At 39.5% G+C, this 13,487-nt stretch overlaps 2 long non-coding RNA genes across 5 annotated transcripts; both read right to left on the reverse strand.

The window, feature by feature from the left end:
- Positions 1-4,942: 4,942 nt before the first annotated feature.
- LOC128771106 (uncharacterized) lies at positions 4,943-6,650 on the reverse strand. The gene is made up of 4 exons (XR_008416585.1): positions 6,509-6,650; positions 5,849-5,953; positions 5,516-5,566; positions 4,943-4,985 (listed from the first exon to the last, which is right to left on the reverse strand). It is a non-coding gene; the product is annotated as an uncharacterized LOC128771106 (long non-coding RNA).
- A 2,603-nt stretch (positions 6,651-9,253) lies between these two features.
- Positions 9,254-12,928, reverse strand: LOC128770853 (uncharacterized). Of its 4 annotated transcripts, XR_008416545.1 has the most exons (10): positions 12,529-12,922; positions 12,251-12,382; positions 12,011-12,149; positions 11,347-11,474; positions 11,113-11,208; positions 10,819-11,043; positions 10,517-10,738; positions 10,271-10,432; positions 9,771-9,950; positions 9,271-9,695 (listed from the first exon to the last, which is right to left on the reverse strand). It is a non-coding gene; the product is annotated as an uncharacterized LOC128770853 (long non-coding RNA). The 4 variants fall into 4 exon arrangements; XR_008416547.1 differs by having other exon boundaries at positions 9,254-9,695; positions 10,854-11,043; positions 11,347-12,149; positions 12,529-12,928; XR_008416544.1 differs by having other exon boundaries at positions 9,256-9,695; positions 11,347-12,149; positions 12,529-12,927.
- Positions 12,929-13,487: the final 559 nt, after the last annotated feature.

Consider the following 13,487-nt stretch of genomic DNA (forward strand, 5'->3'; position numbering starts at 1 on the left):
CAATTTTAAGACCATTCCCTTTCAACATGTATGTCAGGAATCGCCTGTCAAGTCCGGCCCGGGGGCCATTTGTGGCCCTTAATCAGAATTCAAACAGTCTGTCTCTGTCGCCAACGCTCAAAGATAAATTGTGAAATTAGATTTAAAAGATTTCATGAGGATTTGAAAAGAAAGTCCTGCAAAGTGCACATACTTGTGGCGCCTATTTCTATTTACAAACATTTATATCTGTCTGCTCAGTGAAGAGGATGAGTTTTGAGTTGCTCAGGGACAGTTTCAGATAAGTACACTTGCTGTCCTGAACTTCAGAAAATCATAACCTTCTGTTTTAAACTTGAACTGCACTTATCATATATGCAAGATAGAATGACGCCAAGAGAAGTCCACACCAATTGCATCATCTTGTCTGTGAAAAATGTTTGAACACGTTCCCACTCGATGACGACATGAGGAGAGTCAATTTCCACGGCTACACTGACAGCACTTCATATCTTTATGTCTCATGATGTTTTAAACTCAATTTTAGGCAAAAGAACTTGGATTACTGACAACTCTCTTCAGCTCAAGCTGGACAATACTGAGTTAACCAACTGCACCGGAGCTCAGAAGGAAAATTTACTTTAAACTAAAATAAATTCTTATTCAATTGAAACTTTTGTGACCATAAATGCATTTCTACTCTGCAGCTCTGTCTCTCACAAGCCAATTCAGACACTCCAGGTTCCAAAGTTGGATCTCTGTATTTGAGAGAATGGCTCTGTCATATAGTAGAGGCTCCAAGTAAAACCCTTGTTTCTCATCCAGTGAAATGGCTTTTTCTGTGTGGGACATGTCCAAGTCCCATGTGCTCGTGCGAGTCAAGGCCTCTTTCTGCTGCCACTGTGACGCAACTGCGACAAGCAGAAGAAAGCGGATTGAACTGAACGTGTCGAGCCAATGATGATTCTAACCGAGGAATTCCAGTGTTATCACTCGATAACACCAATAATGGTGGACCCCTTGTCTACATCCTTCAATATTTCAATGGCCCTCCTTGCACTGTCTTTCTTTGTGTGATGGGAATTTGGGTTCAACGCTGTTCTCCCAGAGTTTAAGACGAGGTAACTTCAAAAGTTCTCTTCTGTTCCTGAAACCACACAAACACACGTGATGGAGAAGTGAGACGATGTAAAACACAGTACTTGTGTGCCATTTTTCATTGAATAAATCACCCGGCGTCGGATCCTGCCAGTTTTCCGACACCACTGCTGCGAAGTCGTCCGACCAAGCAAACGGTGGAAATGGAGCGGTAATTACTTTGAAACGACCGTTTACGCCTCCGACAGGATCCAAGTTGCATAAACATAATGGACCTGGGAGTAGAGGAGACTCCCAATGATAATTAGCTACTGTACTCTACCTTCAGTGCCCGGCTCCACTGGACTGCGGGGAAATGTCTTGTACGTTTAAAAAGTGCAATAGAAGAGAGCGGATCTGCAGGAGCGCTTTGTAGATCATGTTCACTCAGGCTGAATGTCTGGAAATAAAGACCCAAATAAAGAAAACAAAAAAGCCGCCAGTCCAACAACTGAGGTGAGGACCTCTCCGAAGCAGGCAGTGTTTTTACTAAACCTCTGAAAAGAAGAATCAGAGAACAGATGGACCTCACAATAACCAGGTTTGTTCACAGTATGAGTTTTCTCTCCAGACAACAGGGAACCTTTGTCAGTGCAGGAGTTCCTGGTCCACTGGTCACACTGATGCACAAGACACGTGGCAGCTAGGATGATAACAACAACAACAAACATGGAGGAATTCCTGAACAAAAGCAAACAAAAGCATCTGTTTGCCTTTATTCAGGGATGTTTTTCGCTACACAATGGCCAAAAACTTGAATATATATTATTGTGCCAATGTCAAACTGATGCAAAATAAACAATATATTGTTGAAATGTAAATATATGTCCATCATTTGATTCAGTAACACACCAAATTCATTAAAATTGAAAAATGTGGCTTTTTGTGGCAAACATTCTTATACCGTTAAAGTGCGATTAATTGAGATTAATCCCAAATTCTCTAACCAGATTTTTTTTTTTATCAAATCCCAACCCTAGTTATTATATTATATTATATTATACCCATAGTCCTGTATTGGCATCAGAAAATATGACAATGAACGCACACTGTACACAAAGCGTTTCCTTTTCTGTCTAGTTTGTTTGCCAACCAGGGGCGACACTGGCAGCGGAGCATCAACCGCTGCCCACTCACACGGTCCCTTTATGTCCCAACAGACAGACGTCACACTTGTCGCTCCTTTGCTCATTCCACCTAGCAACCTCCCGCTCCTCACGACTCTCTCGTCCTCCCTCTCCACAGAGCTCTGCTGCTATTCAACGCGGCCAACAGGAATGTTGGAAGAGCGTCCTCATTAGCGGAGAGACAGCAGTTTTCTTGAAGAGCCTCCATCGGACTTGGGAGCTGAGTTATGCGGCTGAGTGTGGGAAGTAAAGAGCGATAACTTTCACCTGAATGGCTCCACTCTCCTAAACTCCAACAACCCAGTCTCACAAAAAAACGTGCAATAACAACGTTTGTCCACTTCATGAAAACGTAGTGCTTTGACGAATTTGCCTCAAAAAACGTATCCCAGGTACATTTAATTTCTCAATGGCTTAGTGAAGGGCGTTCCTCTGGTCACGTGACTGACAGCTTTCTCCCCTGTCTGAACATAAAACATGGCGGACATCCGTTCTATTTTTGCTCTAAATTGCGAGATTTAAAAACAATTAAATGCTTTTATTGAGTTTTGATCACATTTCTAGCGACAAATGTACACTTTATTTTCATATTTTCCGATCGGTGTATGTTTATGGCGCTTCGTTTTATCGTTTTGACCCAGGTTCTTTAGTGGTGCTCACTGAAATCGTAGTATTGTGACGTTTGCCCTGCTGGCCATAAATACGCTCCAAAATGCGGGGTTTTAAATGACTTTATTGGCTTTTGATCGCACTTCTAGCAACAAATATATCCTACATTATAATAATATGTAGTCGTTTTATGTAAATAACGCTTATTTTCTTTCGTTTGGAACGAGATTCTTTTGTGATTCCCTATTAAAACGTAGTAGTGTGACGTTTGCCCTGCTGGCCATAAATACGCTCTACAATGCGGGGTTTTAAATGACTTTATTGGAATTTGATCGCATTTCTAGCGACAAATACATCCTACATTATAATATTATGTGCTCCTTTTATGTAAATAACGCTTATTTTCTTTCGTTTGGACCGAGATTGTTTTGTGATTCCCTGTTAAATTGTAGTATTGTAACGTTTACCCTGCTGGCCATAAATACGCTCCAAATTGCGGAGTTTTTAAATAACTTTATTGGCTTTTGATCGCATTTCTAGCAACAAATATATCCTACATTGTAATATTATGTGCTCGTTTTATGTAAATGATGCTTAGTTTCTTTCGTTTGGACTGAGATTGTTTTGTGATTCCCCATTAAAATGTATTATTACGGTGGTTATCTGCTCGCGCTGAAAAACGTGCAATAACGACGTTTGTCCACTTGGCATACCGTAATGATTTTACGAATTTGCCTCAAAAATCGTTTCACTCTTACGTTTCATTTGTCAATGGCTTTATGAAGGGCGTGCCTCCGGTCACGTGACTGACAGCCTGCTCTCCTGTCTGAACACAAAACATGGTGGACATCCGTTCTATTTCGCTCTAAATTGTGAGATTTTAAAACAAAAGCTTTTGTTGACTTTTGATCGCATTTCTACCGACAAATATATTCTATATTGGGGTGGTTATCTGCTCGCACTGAAAAAACGTGCAATAACTACGTTTGTCCACTTGGCATACCGTTACAATTTGACGACTTTGCCTCAAAAATCGTTTCTCTCGTACGTGTCATTTCTCAATGGATTTGTGAATGGCGTGCCTCTGGTCACGTGACTGATAGAACACAAAGCATGGCGGACACCCGTTCTAGTTTTGCTTTAAATTCTGAGATTTTAAAACAATTAAAAGCTTTTGTTGCGTTTTGATCACATTTCTAGCGACAAATGTACGCCTTACTTTCATTTTTTTCGCTCGTTTCATGCATTTGACGCTTCGTTTTTTTCGTTTTGACCCAGATTCTCTCGTAGGTCTCAATTCAATGGTATTATTGTACAGCTGGCCAGTAATTCCGCAGCCAATTGCGGGATTTTAAAATAATCAAAAGCTGTTGTAAGCAGAGTTGTAATCACATGCAATGTACTCTTTAATTTTTAAATATTATGTCATGAAATTATATAATATTTATTATCCGACTGGGGAAGGAAGTGGCGTCACGGACCGAATACGTTATTTATTTATCATTTGTATCGAATACATTTCTACGCATAATAGTATTATCGGATATTTAAAATCGTGTCAACTGCATATAAAGTCTTTTGGCAAGAAAGGAAGTTCCGTGATTTATTCGTTTTGCTGACTCATGCTTCGTTCTCCGTCACTGACGTCAGCTGAAACGCAAGCGGACCATTTGAAACCTCCCAAGCCGTAGTTTCTATTTTTCATTCTGTTTAAATATGTACACGTGTTGTGGACGCCGACGTTTCTTCGGAGACGTGAATTTATGCTTTGGATGAATAATTAAATTGTACAAACACGTCGGACTTTGACGTCATCATCAGTGGTCGACCAGAACGAAAACATAGCAGGATGTCCTGCCTGCCGCGGGATGATGGCGTCACATCCGGCATGTACATCTCTTTTTTAATATTTTAATGGGTCAGAGGAAATTGAAATAAAGAATTTCAGTTCTGTTATGACAATTTCATTCTACTTCAGGGTCAAATTATTTATTCATTATATTCATCTCCTTGTACGCATGTATGAATTGCATGACAACATCAAGATCACACTTTTGCAGATGTATTTATTATTATTAACAAATTGTTTTGGTTTCTTCCATCCGTACCCACTCAAGTTGGAATATCTTTCCACTGCAAGAGAAAGAAAAAAAAGATTTAATCACTGCAAGGTAAAGAACAATGATCCTTGGTGGTCTTCAGTTTGTAACACACAAGTGAGCAAGGTGTGGTGTTTGTGGTGAAAAATTACCATCAGATGTGCCCACTACGTCTTCAGGCAAAAATATATACTGCAATGAACATTCACTAAAATATTAAGAAAGTACAAATAAAATCATTTACAGCTGCATGTGATATTTCTGTATGTAATAGTTTTAAGGCACTGCACAATCTTGCATTGTATTGCCTTTATGAGATACATCATGTTTAGAGGCCAGGGCAGTCACTAGACTTATGTCAGCAACAGTGGACTGTGTGCATTGGATTTAAGAATGGCAACACTTTGATGTAGGGATATTAAAATAATTTTTAGTTTGTGTGGTCATAATTCTAATTTCTTTGTTTTGTGTCTAATTTCATATTTGTATTTCAAGTCTTATGGTTTTATAACATCACTTTTTACATCTTTGCAAGGCAATGTATGATGTATAATATGTAAGAACCTTTCGATCCATCTTCTGTCTTCCTTCTGGTGCTTTTTCTTGGAGGTAAGCCTGTTGAGGATAAATATAACTGTTTGTACAGAATAATTCCCACAATATTTTATTACATATAACATCCAATAGACTAACGATCAAAAACCAATGACGCATCTCGTGCAAATAAACCATGTCATAACATGCTAATGTCTGACATGTCAGACTTTGTCATAGCAACCTGAACTATAAAAAGTCTTTCACCTAAATATTATAATGTCTACAAATAATTTATGAACCAAAACAGATATTCTGGTAATTGGATTGCAGACATGTCTCAAAGATCTAATTACTACATACTCAGAGGGCCTGTGGAGGCTCTTTTGGAGGAGGTTGACGGCTGGCTGGCAGAGGTTGTGGACGGATGGATGGTGGAGGAGGTTGATGGCTGCATATCTGTCCAACCTTTGTGGAACAGATAGACAATATGATCAGAGTGAGATTTTTGTATATACATACACAGAAATTTCTAATCTTCCAGAGATACTCAGCCTTAAAAGACTGATTTACACCACATAAACTTTAAAATTATTTTCCAGAATTCAACATCAAAAAAGCTCTCAGATAAATTAAAATTGTGTATAATTCTAAAGCACAACTTTGGATCTTGTTGCTTTCAGCTGTTTTTGTCTACACTGAGGAACATTCTACAGCTACTGGCACTGTGGGAAAGATGTATCAGAGCAGGGAAATAACAGTGAGACAACAAGGTAAAATGGTCAGAAAGCTTTGCAGGGACCAACAATCCTCCACCACAGAACTGTGGTTAGACTCTGGAGCAGATGCTAATGTGGTGTATTGTTCCACTATATATAAAAACATTTATATGCAGTTATATGAGGGAAAGAGGTTGCTGGTGACTAATGAAGTCAAAAAAGGGCTAATAATGAATGATGGCCTGATCTGAATCCGGCCCATTATTACATGTGCCTGAAGATGCAAATACATTAACAAACTTACCTCTAACAACCGCCATATATAGGTCCTTCATCCGGTCCAGGCACTTGCTGGCATGGTCAGTCAGATGCCACTTGGAGTGGACCACCTGACTGGACCAAGTGCCAGGTTTCTTGCCTGCCCGAGCTAGAAACACCACAGCTCTGTGGCCCAAAGTGTGCAGTTTTTCCAGCTGAAAAAAAAAATGAAATCGCCATATGTTAAGCCATAAATTTGAAAAATACAATTACTGATGTCAAACATACCAGCATTTGTGCCTCGTCCATCACACGTGAGGCGGTGTTGTTGTTTTTTTTTTGGTTTTTCAACCACTCCTCTTTTTTTTTTTCAAAAGTTTTCAGTCGTTTTGCCAGCCTCTGTCGCCTGGGCTGCTCTGCTTGGCAAATTTTGCAGGTCTTGCAAGCCACTGTAATAACATGCAGTTATTGCAGTGCTTATTAGTGGATCCTCGTGGCATCTCGAACTGGAAAAAAACAAAACGTTTGTACCATGTATGATCCACATATCATTTTTGCCACACACACGTACATATATTAGACCTAATCCCTTTCAGGTGAAAATGAAGTTTTTTAGCCATAATGTAATGTAAACAATCACTTGTAGAGTACTGCAATGACAACGTTTGTTCTTCTTTATGTTACCGCGGAGTATTGCGGTTACAGCATCCAATGTAAACCGCGAATTTGACAGTTACAAACATGGAAGCGATGGTTGCCCGAAATGATGGCAAACACTTCATATATTTCGCCATATATGACCCCTTGCGTGATAATTTCTTACCTTTCAATATTTAGAGCACGTTCGTCGCATGAAACTTCTTCCTCCCAGCAGTCTACGCGCGCACACGATGGGCTTTTACCCACAATTCCTTAATGTCTACTGTTCGTAATGTAAAATAAAAAAAATAAAAAATAAAACATCACCTTAAAACGTAACATAACTTTACATTTTCAAAACGTATAGTGTCAACACCTTAAACGAGGGAATCACACTCAAATAAATGTTTGCTTTAAATCTCGTTGTATAGGTTTTCTGTCATCAATAGCTCGTTCTCGTGCGTTTTTTGCTCATGAGCAAATGAAGTATTATGTCTTTTCAAATATATTAAATATTATGAGCTTGAAACATGAATGTCTTATTCATTCATACAATAATCATCTAGTATCTCCAAATGAGTCACCTGATGGACTGATACAGCCAATGCCCTGAGCCTTGGCACATCCTATGAAAGATGCAAATGTTGTCTTCTATATTGGTTGAAAACCTCAAGACTGGAAGATCAATAGATAAATTGTCAGACTTGAGTAAACTACATTTAGTGAGAAGGTGCCAGTGTGGACCATATTTGAAAGATAGGTGAGAAAGGAATTTGTGTGTCAATTGTGTATGTGCTATGCAAAGGAGATATTCCAGCTATCTTCTTTGGTGTGGCTTTCTCTTGTTTTAAAGCTTGACAAATATAACCAAATTAGAGAGACACAATATGCGATTACGTCTTCTTCTTCTCTCTCTTTGGGTTTCTCCCTTCAGTGGTGGATCATCCTCCTCCATCTCACCCTGTCCTCTGCTTCCTCTTCTCTCAAACCTACAAACCTCTTGTTACCACCTCCATCAATCTCCTCTTTGGCCTTCCTCTCCACCTTCTGCCTGGCAGTTCCAACCTCAACATCTTCATCTACCACTGTACTGGCTCTCTCTCCTCTGTCCATGTCCAAACCATCTCCATCTAGCCTCTCTGACTTTGTCTCCTAAACACCTGACCACATGTGCTGTCCCTCTGATCTACAGCTTCCTGATCCTATCCATCCTGCTCACTCCCAGAGAGAAGCTCAGCATCTTCATCTCTGCTACCTCCAGCTCTGCCTCCTGTTATTTCCTCAGTGCCACTGTTTCCAGACCATACAACATTGGCAACACTGATAGACCATTGTTTCATGTCAGTTAGTACACATGGCTGAATCTTTCAAATTTGTCACCAAACTTGCTACTCTGTGTTTGTCTTTCATTGTTTAATGGTTTAATTGTTTTTTTGCCCCTTTCCACCATTGCATCCATCCAGTTGCCTTCCCAAGTCGGGGAGAGTAGAAGAAAATTCCCATCTCAGCAATTGTCAGATCCTCCCATCAAAAGGGCGCCAACAAGCTCAACAAACATAGTGATGCCTAACAAATACATGACGCCTGTTGGCCCTTTTCATTCAGACATGAACTCAGAGATAAATGAGATGACTTCCCTTCCTATCCAGACGTAGTCAGAAAGATACGGTGGCACATCCAGATGTTAAATAATAAGATGTCTTCTCGGGTTAAAATTATTGAACTCTTCCTTTAACTCAAAAGTAGGATCTGTGACTTGTGCACTCTTAGTGCCTTTGTCAGCAGTATTCAGGATGTAATCCAGGTTATGATATTTCTACCTGTTCTAAGCTAACTTCGATGAGAAGCATTTACTGATGACCTTACCCATTTAGGTGGCCAGAGGCCATGGAAACCCCTAGTTCTAACCCTAATAACATTCAGAAATAAGTAAGATAATGCATTGCAACACCTGCTCATACCATTTGACTCATTATTCCTGCAACAAAACAGCAGTCTCATTCATCGTACTGCTTTGGTTTTACTAAGTTCCTATATGTACTTGCACATGATTGAATAACATACATGAGCATTGTACAGACAATTTTAGTGGCAAAAGAAAGTCAGTGAAGTGAGTGAACATAGCCTGTTAATTGACTTTATTGAGGCTGCATGAAAAGCCGTATTTCACTGCCCTACCAATAAATCTCAAATTAATCATTCATAATTTACATAAAAAGCATCAGCATCTACTTCAAAATAGTAATAGTACATAACTCAGAAAAAGAGTCAATTGCAGGACAGTTTATTTTAACATTTCACATTCATACTGCAGGCCAGGTAATTACAACAGTTTTCCTCATTTTTTAATGAGGGAGGTCAAAGTTCAGAAGAGGAGCTACAATGCTAGTGTTCTTCATCTTCGGTGGAGGAGCTGCTATCATGGGGTTCTTCATCATCAGTGGAGGAATCATCGAGAGACAAGGCTTGCGATCCAAAAACATGTTGGTACGTTGAGCGAGCCGCACCCTGCTGAGCTTGAATTGCTGACAGTCTTCTCTTCAGCAGACAGAGTAGCCCCTCACGTCCTCTCCCAGTCAATGCTTCTGTGCCGCCTGACAGTGATATTACAATAAATTAGACTACTAATCTAGTATATCAGCACAAGTAGCAAATAGAACTGTACTTACTTTGCTGAGTGATCCCTTCTGAAAGCTGGGAGGAAATCTCTTCAATATTTCCAGCCATATTCCTCATGTACTCCCAGTGCTGCTTGACTTCACGGACAACAATGACCTCCTCTTCCTTCAGTCGTTTCAGCAGCATTACCTTGTCGAAGACCTTTTTTTTCTTTAACATATCACCATGACCTGCAAATCATCATATACATTTTTTATAAATAGTGGTGAACTACTTCCCGCAGTGTCTGTGTACTTTCAAAGGTGGGTTCTATTACACTGCATAATCTCCTCCTAATGACACCAGGCAATTTCTCCCATGGGACAGAATTATATAGAAGAGTGTCTCTTTCAGTTTTCAAAAGTAAAAAGGAAGTTGTCTCTGGAGCTTGTCTGATCCACTCACAGCAACCTCGGTCAAACCAGTAATTGTTTCATCTAAAGCCTTTACAATGTAATTAAAAATAGCCTATAGATATGAAGACAACTGAACACATCCTAGATGTACTTACATTCCCAAGGCCAGGAATAGTTTTCCTCAGCCAGGAGCTCGTTGGGAGAAGGGAGTTTGCCAGTTTCCGGCACAACAGCATTGTATTTTGTGATGGCATCTTCTAAGGATCTCTTTTCCATTGAAATCTTTTTTCTAAGCAGATGTCTTCTCTTGTTGCCATCTAGAATATTAAACAGAAAATACTGAATATGTGCTCAGCCACACATTATTATCAAAAACTTGTTTTCTTTCGTTCTGTTCTTACCAGCCTGACGATACAGCTGATATTTCCGCTGCTTAATGCAGAGATACAGTCCTTCAATGGTTTTTTCAAGTTCAGGTTCCCATCCACTGAGACAGCTAACATTGAGGGTGTGCAGGCTGGGCACCGAAACTGAGCGACTTCAGACAGCCTCTCAACTTCAAATTTTGCGTACGACCATTCCAGGAATGATTCTTGCATGGTGTCGCCACATATTTTACCACACTGTAAAAGGAAAATCAAGCATATAAATACATCTAAAACTCTTTCAATTCTGCAGGCAATTAGTCCAATGATGTACTAACCCGACCAAAGAGTTTTGTGCGCTGCTCAAGCATACCAACGAAAGCTTGACATTCCTGGTGCAGTAATCTTGAGATCTTCGTATGTAGCGAACAAATCCACTGTGTACAGCGTCTCAAAATGGACTGTAGCTGGCCAGTAGCCACTTTCAATCAGCTCACTAATACCGACATCCAAAGCTTTCCCGCAGGAGCAGCTGACAGTTGGGAGGGACACATTGTATCGACCTAAAATATGTACATAACAAAATTTTAGAACAGAAAATAGAAAATATAATTCATACACAAGGAACTCACCATTCATTCCAATCAGAATTACTTGCTTTCCTGCAGAAAAGGTTGTATGCCCAGAGCAGCAGTCACAGCATGGATGCATTACTAGCAAAATGCACTCTGGGAAGATAGGAGACGAACATAATTAAAAAGAGGTTTTAAAAAAAAAAAAAAAAAAAAAAATATATATATATATATATATATATATATAACTGCAACAATAACAATATATATGGCATATATTATCTCAGTACAGACCTCTTCCATGGAAGGAGAATTTTCCTCCCTTCTCTTCACTGATGTGAGTGGTTGGTGGTAGTGGCCTGTAGAATCCCTCTATCATGGATGATCTATTATGTAAAACCATGGAATTGTGGATGGAAACGCTGAAAGATAGGGTCCAAGTCAAGACCTCATGTTGAAAGAAGGATTTCCCCTCTGGTCAAAGTGGCTTCTTTAACTATTTCAAGACGTCTCCCTTTAGCCAATATTTTGACATCATTGTTTTCAGTAGAGTTTTGTAACTCACACACATAATTATGTTTTGTGAGGACTTTGTGAGGACTCATTGACCCAATTGACAATTGACCATTGTCTCTCACCTTAAACAACAACAAACATCCAAAACAAATTACTAACATTAAGCAGGACTCTGAAATTAATTTAACCACTTAACCACATTACAGTAAACCACTTATACTGACTACTCAACCATGTAAACATTGTGATGTGACATTATATCCTGTATTCAGCGAAATGTCCTCACTAGGACAGTGTCGTGTCAAATAGTTAGCCCCACAACCGTGACAAATCAATCAAATACTGAAGCAGTTGACTGACATTAGTTCTATAATAATACATAACCAATGTAGTCAGCCAAAGACAGGCAATAGAGATCATAAAGATAGTGAACAAAAATCACCTGAGGATGAACTCTTTACCCGCTTCTTCCCTGTTCTCCTCCCCTTTGGGATAGGATTCCCTTCCTCGTCCTCCTCAACCCAAACAAATGTAAATTTGTCCGGTCCAGACACTTCTGAGGATTCTTTAGGTTGAGTATTCTTAAAATAAAGATAATGGAAAATGTTAGCGTCACCAAATACACAATATTACATATTGTTATAAAGTCTCAGGACAGATCATGAGAGCATTAAATGCCTACCTTGCATTCCTCCAACAGCAAATCAGCAAGAAATAAGGCATCATCGTCATCCATGATGCTCCTCAGTTGAGTGAGTTCAGCCTGAATACCAATTTATCAGTGGCCACTTGATTTTAAACACAGTGGACGTGACTATGCAAATCAGCAAGAAGAAAAGAAAAGAAATGGAAACCGGATAAGTTACCCCCATATTAACAACCATCGACATGGAGAAAGGTTATCAAAAAACAAACAAAATAAATTCAAATATTAAGAAATAGAATAAATACATAACTCACGTCAAAATCATTCAGCTTTGTGTCTTTGGTGTCCGTAGTATTGTAGCAGAGGGTTATATTTGGTAAATCCGCCCGGACAGCAGTCAATAAGGTCCAAGTTCGTTGGTGCAGCAAGATAACAACATTATTCGTGCCTTCAGTCTCCGTTAGACACGACCCAAAAACCCGCGCAGTCCAACATAACACCCTCCTGCCAACTATGGCAACTCCCGGAGAACAACATAAGCTTCTACAGTACCAACAGCGAACGCAGTATTGCAATTCTACAAAATCACTGACAGACTCTAAACAGACGAAAGGATGATAAACAAAAAAGAAGAGAAGTTTCTACCGAAGTCCAGCCGAATGACTTTCCGCCATGTTTTTGTTTTGGTCGACCACTGATGACGTCAAAGTCCGACGTGTTTGTATAATTGAATTATTCATCCAAAGCATAAATTCACGTCTCCAAAGAAACGTCGGCGTCCACAACACGTGTACATATTTAAACAGAATGAAAAATAGAAACTACGGCTTGGGAGGTTTCAAATGGTCCGCTTGCGTTTCAGCTGACGTCTGTGACGGAGAACGAAACGTGAGTCAGCAAAACGAATAAATGACGGAACTTCCTTTCTTGCCAAAAGACTTTATATGCAGTTGATACGATTTTAAATATCCGATAATACTATTTGGCGTAGAAATGTATTCGATACAAATGATAAATAAATAACGTATTCGGTCCATGACGTCAGTTCCTGCCATCCACTTCCTTCCCCAGTCGGATAATAAATGTTATATCATTTTCATGACATAATATTTAAAAATTGTTACATGTGATTACAACAATTGGCTGCGGAATTACTGGCCAGCTGTACAATAATACCATTGAATTGAGACCTACGAGAGAATCTGGGTCAAAACGAAAAAAAACGAAGCGTCATATACATGAAACGAGCGAAAAAAATGAAAGTAATGCGTAC

The sequence above is a fragment of the Synchiropus splendidus genome, chromosome 14, assembly GCF_027744825.2.
Source record: "Synchiropus splendidus isolate RoL2022-P1 chromosome 14, RoL_Sspl_1.0, whole genome shotgun sequence".
Taxonomy (NCBI): Eukaryota; Metazoa; Chordata; class Actinopteri; order Syngnathiformes; family Callionymidae; genus Synchiropus; species Synchiropus splendidus.